General features: G+C 47.2%; 1 long non-coding RNA gene across 1 annotated transcript; it reads left to right on the top strand.

Annotated features, from left to right (window-relative positions):
* Window positions 1–5,216: 5,216 nt before the first annotated feature.
* On the top strand, window positions 5,217–6,902 carry LOC137864392 (uncharacterized). Its single transcript, XR_011101480.1, has 3 exons — window positions 5,217–5,499; window positions 5,877–5,970; window positions 6,548–6,902. It is a non-coding gene; the product is annotated as an uncharacterized lncRNA (long non-coding RNA).
* The last annotated feature ends 1,911 nt before the right edge of the window (window positions 6,903–8,813 follow it).

Genomic DNA, 8,813 nt, shown 5'->3' with positions numbered 1-8,813 from the left:
ATGGCTTGAAAAGGGCATGGCCGCTTTCTCTTCTGTTTATCAGGTGTCCCAGGCAACGTGGGCTGTGATGTTAGTCTTCAGAATCGGAACAAAGCGGGTGCTGATGGCTGTCTTCTTTGGTAGGCAAGGAGGTGCCCAAAGCCCTGTCTTGTGTAGCCTGAGCACGCCTCGCTGAGTATGAAGCTTGATTTCCAGCAGTTCTGAAAACTGTGTTGAGGCTGAAATGCTGTTTCTGTGTTTGGGTTGGGCTTGTACCTTGGCGAGTGTAGGGATGGGTTTTAATTTGGTGCAGTGGAGGGCCTGGCCCCAGTGTCCTGTAGTGTGTTTTGACCCGTGAGCATAGCCTTTTGGTTTTCAGATAGCCTACTGAAGTAAGTGATTTTTCCTGTGAGTGGAATGGAATTGAATTCTTCTTTGGCGCATAATCTGTTCTGCTCCTAGAGTTTTCTTCCTGCGTAAATACAAGTCTGCGCTAAATCCGGCTGAAAAAGCTTCATTTACTTGCGTGGTAGTATTGTCCTTTCAGTATTCAAAGCTGCAGCAAAAGCATGGGGATTTTTGTTTCTAGAAACACCCCAGTTCTCCTGTCTGCACTCTGCATGCTGTTGAGCTAAGCCTTATAAGGAAGTTAATAAAACCACAGCTGCTGCTGCTCCTCTTTCTGCTTTTTTATGCTTTCCCCCTGCACTTTCCCAGGTGATTGGCTTCAGGTTCCAGGTGGGACCTAATGGTAACTGAGTTGAAGGTATGCCATCAGAGAGCTCCTTCTGCCTGGGCTGCACTTTTGGATAAGTGCTTTGTTTTTCCTTCAGTCTTTTGGAGGGTTCTTTAGGTGGGTCAGATTCTATGGACTGATGCATTTTGAAGTCGAAACCGGTACTCCTATCTTTTTGAGGTGAAAACTGGTAGGATCTGTCATAGTAAAGGAATCTAGTAGTAGGCGCCTGTATTGCACGCAGCTCTTCCTCAGGTGAGTAGTTGTTATGGCAGTTTTACGGATAGTATGGTGATGTTACTTTGTGTGTTTGCTCTGTGGTTCTGGGTCCCTTCTGATTTTTGCAGAATTACGGGGCTTTCTGTGAGCCTTTAAATCTATGTCAAATCTTATCAAAGTCATAACCTTTCTGTCAAAGTGATGCAGCAGGGTTTAGGAGAAATGTATGATGGAGGCTGCCTGTGTGAGCGTGTATCTGAAAATGGCAGCAGTGGGCACGTAAGGGGTAGTCTGTTTCAAGTTTAGGGACAGTTTGTTATATTTCTGGAGCTTTTGCCTGTGTGTTTTCTGTCTGTCGAGTGTTTAGACCTTGCAGCCTTTTAGTCTTGATGTCCTTGAATTGACATATTAGAAGTATGTTTATTAGGTGTTTCCAGGTAGTTGTTTTTGGGAAACAGTGGGGTAATGTCTCTTGACCGCTTAAGTGCAGTAGTGCCTGGAGAGTGAGCAGGCTCACCTTCTTCCTCTCTGCAGAATAAGTCCGCCCGGGCCCCTTTCGGCGCGGCGCCGCCCGGGCCCCTTTCGGCGCGGCGCCGCCCGGGCCCCTTTCGGCGCGGCGCCGCCCGGGCCCATTTGTCCTGTGGAGCTACTGGGCAGCTGAGGTAAAGGAGTTTTGAACAGAGAGGTATTGCACAGTAGCATGTTGCATCAGTAGTAGTGAGCGTTGCCCAAGAGGTGGGTGTCAGGGCTGGCGTGCTAGTGAATGCTGGTTCTCTGTTTTTGCAAGTGATGATGAACCTGTTTGACTTAATTCTATTAGAAAAAGTTCCAGTTACTGGCCTGGTCGTGTCGTCCTTTCAATGTTAAAAACTGCAGCAAAAGCATGGGGATTGTTGCTTCTAGAAACACCACAGGTCACCTGTCTGCTCTCTGCATGTTTTTCAAGTAAAGCAGATCTTAAAATAAAATAAAATAGTAATGAAAAAAAAAAAAAACAGCTGCTGCTGCTGCTCCTTTCTTTCTACTTCCTTGTGCTTTGCCCCTCCCCTTTTCCAGGTGATTGGGTTTGGGTGCTGGGCGGGGCCGAATGGTATATGAGCCCCAGGCATGCTATCAGAGAGCTCCTTCTGCCTGGGCTGCTCCTTGGGGTAAGTGCTTTGGTTTTCCTTTAGTCAGTTGCAGGGTTCTCTAGGCAGGCTGGAGTTTATAGATTTCTAGAATTTTTAAGTGCTTGGAATTCACTTAGGAGAGGGATGTTTAATAGAGGTTTCTGGCTCACTGTTTTTTGGGGTGGTGGGTTGCTCTTCTGTTTTTGAGCTAAATTTATTCTCTAGATGCATAGACCTACTTCTGTAATTTTCCAGAGGACTAAAACCAGCTGCATTTCATGCTACATGTGGCTTGGCAGGGTAGATGCAGCATTGCCAAGAGACTGAGCAGGGTTGTATCAGAGTCACCTCTTTCATCTGCAAAGGGTAAGTTTGATTACCCCTGCCGAGGCTGCTGTGTGTGCATGTCTTTTTGGCATTTGTGGAGCTCAGTTGTTTTTTGTGTGTGTATGTTTTAACTTTCTGTTTTTCTGAGCAGTAGATAGTGTGTTTGCTGAGTGTGGTTGGCAGGAGGAGGTGGGGAGCTCCTCAGGACTGGTAGGTTTGGTTTCTCGGAGAGTACGGCAGCCTTCCTGTGTGATGCGACTGATTGTTGGGTGGGAACGTTCCAGCTTGTGTGTCTTAGGCAATGTAGCCTGTGTAGTGTGTGTTGTGTGGCCTGGGCAGATTTTGCTGTGGTGCTGTGAGTGAAGAATCTGAGTTAGAGGTGGTGAGCAGCTGAAGTACCGGAGCTGGGAAGAGAGAGGTCTTGCAGCAGGTACGCTGTGGCTGTGAGGTGCCTCAGAGTGTGTGTTTCCCTTGTCTCTGCAGGTGCTTTGTGTGCAGTCGTGGACAGGGAAGGGATATCCTCGTGTGATGGAGCTCTGAGGGAAGGTGAGTGTTGCCAGCCTGGTCATGCCTTATCCGAAGCGAAGTGAAGACGCTCAGGTGTTTCCCTGTGAGGGTCTGAGGTGAGACTGTTTGGGATAGAGGAGCAGCGTGGCAGGTGGGTGCTTGCAAGCACAGTGTCGTTTTGTCCTTTTGTGTTCCCAGGTGTTGTGGATGATGGTGGCCGCTCCTTTCAAGCTTGGACCTAATTTGCAGGTCCAGAGGCAAGTGGAGTGCTGTTTTGAAAGGGTAAAAGTAAAGCTGGGGTCGCTTATGTTGTTGAGGGATGGGTGCTACTACTACTGGCAGCTGAATGTTTATCTTCTGCCTGTGTCTTTCCTTTGTTCAGGGTGAAATGCAGTGCGCAGTGCAGGACGTCTCGACCCGAGCTGCCTCTGCAGTGACTCTGGTGCGTGATGAGCAGAGGTAACTGTTGTTTTTGGGGTGTGGTTGTCACTGCAGTTATTTTCCTACATCCAATAGAGTAAAACTCCAGTTTGCCTTTTAGAGGTGCTATAAGTGGGTAAGGAGAAGAGATGGAAGCATGTGCCACGTGGGGCAGGCAAGCGGCTGAGGTACAGGAGGGGATGAGAGTATGTGATTTTTTTCTGGGGATGGAATGGAATTAATTTTGGTGTATAATCTGTTCTGCTCCTAGATTTTTCTTTCAATGCAAATAAAAGTATGAGCTAATTCCAGTTAAGAAAGTTCCAGTTACTTGCTGGGTCGTATTGTCCTTTTAATATTCAAAGCTGCCGCAAAAGCATGGGGATTGTTTCTTCTAGGTACTCCCCAGTTCTCGTTTGCATTCTGCATGCTGTTGAGCTAAAGCAGATTTAAAAAAAAAAAAAAAAATACAAGAAACACACACACAAACAACAACAACAAGAAACCACGATTGGGTTATTTGTTCTGAATGCAACTATCATTTAATCCCTTTGTTGTCCCAGGTGGTGTGGATGATACTGGCTGCACTGTTGGAGCTTGGACTCGGAGAGGAACACGTGAGCACAATCGTACGTTGCATCAGCAGTAGTCAGCGTTGTGGAGAAGGTGAGCAATGGGGCTGGCGTGCTAGTGAATGCTGTTTCTCTGTTTTTGCAGCTGATGATGAGCCTTCAGTTGACTAAGATGACAAACGGTGCCTGTGCATTTCTTGAGGCGGAGGAACTTTACCATGCAGCAGCCTGAGAGCTAAGTTGGGGGGCGCCTGGTATTTGCATATCTGGGGTGGCTAATGGGAGCTGGGAGCCAGAGCAGGATGGAGCCAGCTGGCTGAATAGACTTGGTGCCACTGTGAGGGTGGTTGAGGCTGGGTCACGTTCAGGCTGCTTGTGGCTGGGTCACCAGGCTAATAGAAGAGGCAGGATTATTTTGTAGTGTGAGTGCGTGCGCCAGGCAGGACAGTTTCCTTCTGTTCGTCTGTCTTGTAGTGTTGCTTCTACAACGTCTGTTCTGTGCTTCTCAGGTCTTGATATCCTCCTAACTTTTTACACCGGACTGACTAGACAGGGGACTTGGTAGCGGTGCTGAAGGGCCTCAATGCTTGTTTTGTCATGGTGATTCTGATTCGAGCACTTCTTGTCTTGCAGTCGCTGCTTGAACTGCAGATCTGTTTCAGGTCTTGTGCATCATATTCGGTTTGAGATCGTGTCTGTTTCCATCCTCACTCTTGCAGAAGTCATCTGGGCCACATCAGGAGCTCTTGGCTTGGGAATCGAATTCCTAAGTGTGTTCTTAGGGGGTTTTCACTCCCCATCCTTCCGGTCTCTTGTCTTGAAGGCAGGCTTTTTAGGCCTCCATCATCCCAGTTCTGGAAGCTGCTTCCAGTCGCGTGTCGTGACATTTGAGTCTCTGGTAGGGTCTGGTGCAGAGCACCTGTATCTGACTTGCTGTTGCCATAGGGCTTTCCTTTTGGGGGTCACTTTTTCTTGCGCCATGTGTTGTGTGTTTTGTTTGTAGTGTTTGTGGTGTGCCTGTGTGTGTATGTGTTTGGTCTGGAGCTGTCCTGCCTGGCAGTTAGTGATGACAGCTAACATGGCATTGCATGGGTGTACTAATACATTGTCTGGACTGTTTTGGCGAAGACATCCGGTCTGCCTCTGGGCACGTACTGAAGGGCAGCTGGCACAGTCATCTCTGTGGTGTTTGGCAGATGTTGGGCGTGGGAGATTTGAGCTGCTTGCGAGCAGCTGCTCGCATAGCACTGGAACGGTGTGCTTGAGGAGGTCTGTCGAATCTTGAAAGCTTACAGATATGGGGTTTTGAAACTTTTATTTTTATTTCTATGCTGTCCCCAGTAGAGCGTAAACCTTTGGAGGAACCTGTCACAGGAAAGAGCTCCTTCTGGAACCGTTCAGCACTCGGTAGGCAGCTCGGTGCCTGTCTTGATCTACTTCTGAGGTGCTGAGGCAAGGGGGCTGCTGTTTTGAAACGATAATATTGTAAATGGGGTCCCTTTGTGTTGTTGAGCGATGGGTGCTAATGCTAGCAGCTGAATGATTGATTCTCTTGTGACTGTTTTCATTTGTTAAAGCTGAAACACAGTGTACGACACGGGACTTGACGACCAGAGCTGCTTTTGGCAAGGTGAGTAATGAACAGCTATAGAAGGTAATTTAGTGGTGCAGTTTTCACTGCAGTCACTTAACTACACCAAGTACAGTAAAAATCCTGTTTATATTTCAGGGGTGTTCTAGCTGGCTTAAGAGAGCAGATGGAAGCATCTGCCTTGAGGGGAGGTGAGGGCGCAGCTGAGAGTAACTGTCCCAGCTGTGCTGTGTCTTTGGATGCTGCTTCAGCCTATGCTTTTGTTTCTCTTTTGCAGGTGTCTCACACAGGCTGAGTGGGGCCAAGCTGCACTCTGAAGAGCAGCACGAGAAGGGCGGGCTGTTTGTGAGCTGGATTGGAGCAGAACAGCCAAGTAGCACGAGGTGAGTGCGAAGGGTATCCATCTTGCTTTGCAGGTGCCATGGCAGGCTCTCCACAGAAGCGGTTGAGGATTTGAGAAGAGGTTGCAGATGATCAAGGAGCGACACGTGCAGGGATGGCTTGAAAAGGGTATGGCTGCTTTCTCTTCTGTTTATCAGGTGTCCCAGGCAACGTGGGCTGTGATGTTAGTCTTCAGAATCGGAACAAAGCAGGTGCTGAAATGCTGTGTCTGTTTTTTTTGTGTTGGGGTTGCACCTTGGTGAGTGTAGGGATGGGTTTTAAGTGGGTGCAGCAGAGGGCCTGGCCCCAGTGTCCTGTAGTGTGTTTTGACCCATCAGCATAGCCTTTTGGTTCTCAGGTAGCCTACTAAAGTAAGTGATTTTTCCTGCGAGTGGTATGGAATTGTTTTTTTTTTTTTTTTGCCGTGAAATCTGTTCTGCTCCTTGATTTTTCTTTTTATGTAAATAAAAGATCGAGCTAATTCCAGATGGAAAAAAAAAATCAGTTACTTTCTTGATCATTTTGTCCTTTTAATATTTGAAGCTGCAGCAAAAGCATGGGGATTTTTGTTTCTAGAAACACCCTAGCTCTCCTGTCTGCACTCTGCATGCTGTTGAGCTAAGCCATATAAATAAGTAAATAAACCACAGCTACTGCTCCTTTCTGGTTTTTTTTTTTTTGTGCTTTCCCCCTTGCACTTTCCCAGGTGATTGGCTTCAGGTTCCATGTGGGACCTAGTGGTAACTGAGTTGCAGGTATTCCATGACAGAGCTCCTTCTGCCTGGGCTGCTTTTTGTGGTAAGTGCTTTGTTTTTCACTCAGTCAGTTTCAGGGTTCTTTAGGTGGGTCAGAGTCTATGGACTGATGCGTTTTCCAGTAGAAACCGGTACGCGTATCTTTTTGAGTTGGTAACTGGTAGGATCTGTCACTGTAAAGCAATCTAGTAGTAGTATGTGCCTGTATTGCACGCAGCTTTTCCTCAGGTGAGTAGTTGTTATGGCAGTTTTACGGATGGTATGGTGATGTTACTTTGTGTGTTTGCTTTGTGGTTCTGGGTCCCTTCTGATTTTTGCAGAATTACGCGGCTTTTTGTGAGTCTTTGCCTGTATGTCAAATATTATCAAAGTTACAACCTTGCTGTTAAAGTGATGGAGCAGGGTTTAGGAGAAGTGTATCATGGAAGCTCCCTGTGTGAGCGTGTATCTGAAAATGGCAGCAGTGGGAATGTAAGGGGTAGTCTGTTTCAAGTTTAGGGACAGGTTGTTACATTTCTGGAGCATTTGCCTGTGTGTTTTCTGTCTGTCGAGTCTTTAGACCATAAAGCCTTCTAGGCTTTATGTCCTTGAATTTACATAGTAGAAGTACGTTTATGAGGGGTTGCCAGGTACGTTGTTCTTGGGAAACTGTGGGGTATGGTTCCTTGAGTGCATAAGTGCAGTAGTGCCAAGAGAGTGAGCAGGGCCACCTTCTTCATCTCTGCAGAATAAGTCTGTTCGGGCACACTTCTCAGGTAAATGTAGTGAGCAGATGAGGGAAAGGAGCTGGGAACAGAGAGGTATTGCACAGTAGCATGTTGCATCAGTAGTAGTCAGCGTTGCGGAGGAGGTGGGTGTCAGTGCTGGCGTGCTAGTGAATGCTGGTTCTCTGTTTTTGCAAGTGATGATGAACATGTTTGACGTAATTCCATTTGCAAAAGTTCCTGTTACTTGCTGGGTTGTGTTGTCCTTTCAATGTTAAAAGCTGCAGCAAAAGCATGGGGATCGTTGCTTCTAGAAACACCCTAGGTCTCCTGTCTGCTCTCTGCATGTTTTTCAAGTAAAGCAGATCTTAAAAAAAAAAAAAAAAAAAAAAAAACCAAAGAAAATAATAAAAAACAGCTGCTGCTGCTCCTGCTTTCTTTCTACTTCCTTGTGCTTTGCCCCTCCCCTTTTCCAGGTGATTGGGTTTGGGTGCTGGGCGGGGCCAAATGGTATATGAGCCCCAGGCATGCTATCAGAGAGCTCCTTCTGCCTGGGCTGCTCCTTGGGGTAAGTGCTTTGTTTTATCTTCAGTCGGTTGCAGGGTTCTTTAGGCAGGCTGGAGTTTATAGATTTCTATAATTTTTAAGTGCTTGGAATTCACTTAATAGAGGGATGTTTAATAGAGGTTTCTGGCTCACTGTTTTTTTGGGATGGTGGGATACTCTTCTGTTTTGAGCTGTATTTTAATCTCTAGATGTATAAACCCACTTGTGTAATTCTCCAGAGGACTAAAACCAGCTTGATTGCATGGTACCTGTGGCTTGGTAGCGTAGATGCAGCATTACCAAGAGCCTGAGCAGGGTTGTATCAGAGTCACCTCTTTCATCTGCACAGGGTACGTCTGTGATTACCTCTGCCGAGGCTGCTGTGTGTGCATGTCTTTTTGGCATTTGTGGAGCTCGGTTGTTTTTTTTGTGTGTGTGTATGTTCTAAGGTTTTTGTTTTTTTTTTTTGAGGGGTGAATAGTGTGTGTGCTGAGCGTGGTTGGCAGGAGGAAGCGGGGAGCTGCTCAGGACTGGTAGGTTTGGTTTCTAGGAGTGTGCGGCAGCCTTCCTGTGCGATGCGACTGATTGTTGGGCGGGAATGTTCCAGCTGGTGTGTGTTGGGTAATGTAGCTTGTGTAGTGTGTGTTGTGTGGCCCCATTGGAGCTTGCTGTGGTGCTGTGAACGAAGAATCTGAGTTAGAGCTGGTGAGCAGCTGAAGTGCCAGAGCTGGGAAGAGGGAGGTCTTGCAGCAGGTACGCTGTGGCTGTGAGGTGCCTCAGAGTGTGCGTTTCTCTTGCCTCTGCAGGTGCTTTGTGCAGTTGTGGAGAGGGAAGGGAAATCCTCATGTCATGAAGCACTGAGGGAAGGTGAGTGGTGTCAGCCTGGTCATCCCTTATCTGAAGCGAAGGAAAGGTTGTTTGGTGCTTGTTTTGGCATATGATATCTTTTGTTCCTAGATCTTTCTTT

Source organism: Anas acuta, chromosome 14, assembly GCF_963932015.1.
Source record: "Anas acuta chromosome 14, bAnaAcu1.1, whole genome shotgun sequence".
Taxonomy (NCBI): Eukaryota; Metazoa; Chordata; class Aves; order Anseriformes; family Anatidae; genus Anas; species Anas acuta.
Note: the sequence above shows the minus strand (reverse complement) of the source record. Positions and strands in the feature narration are given on the sequence as shown.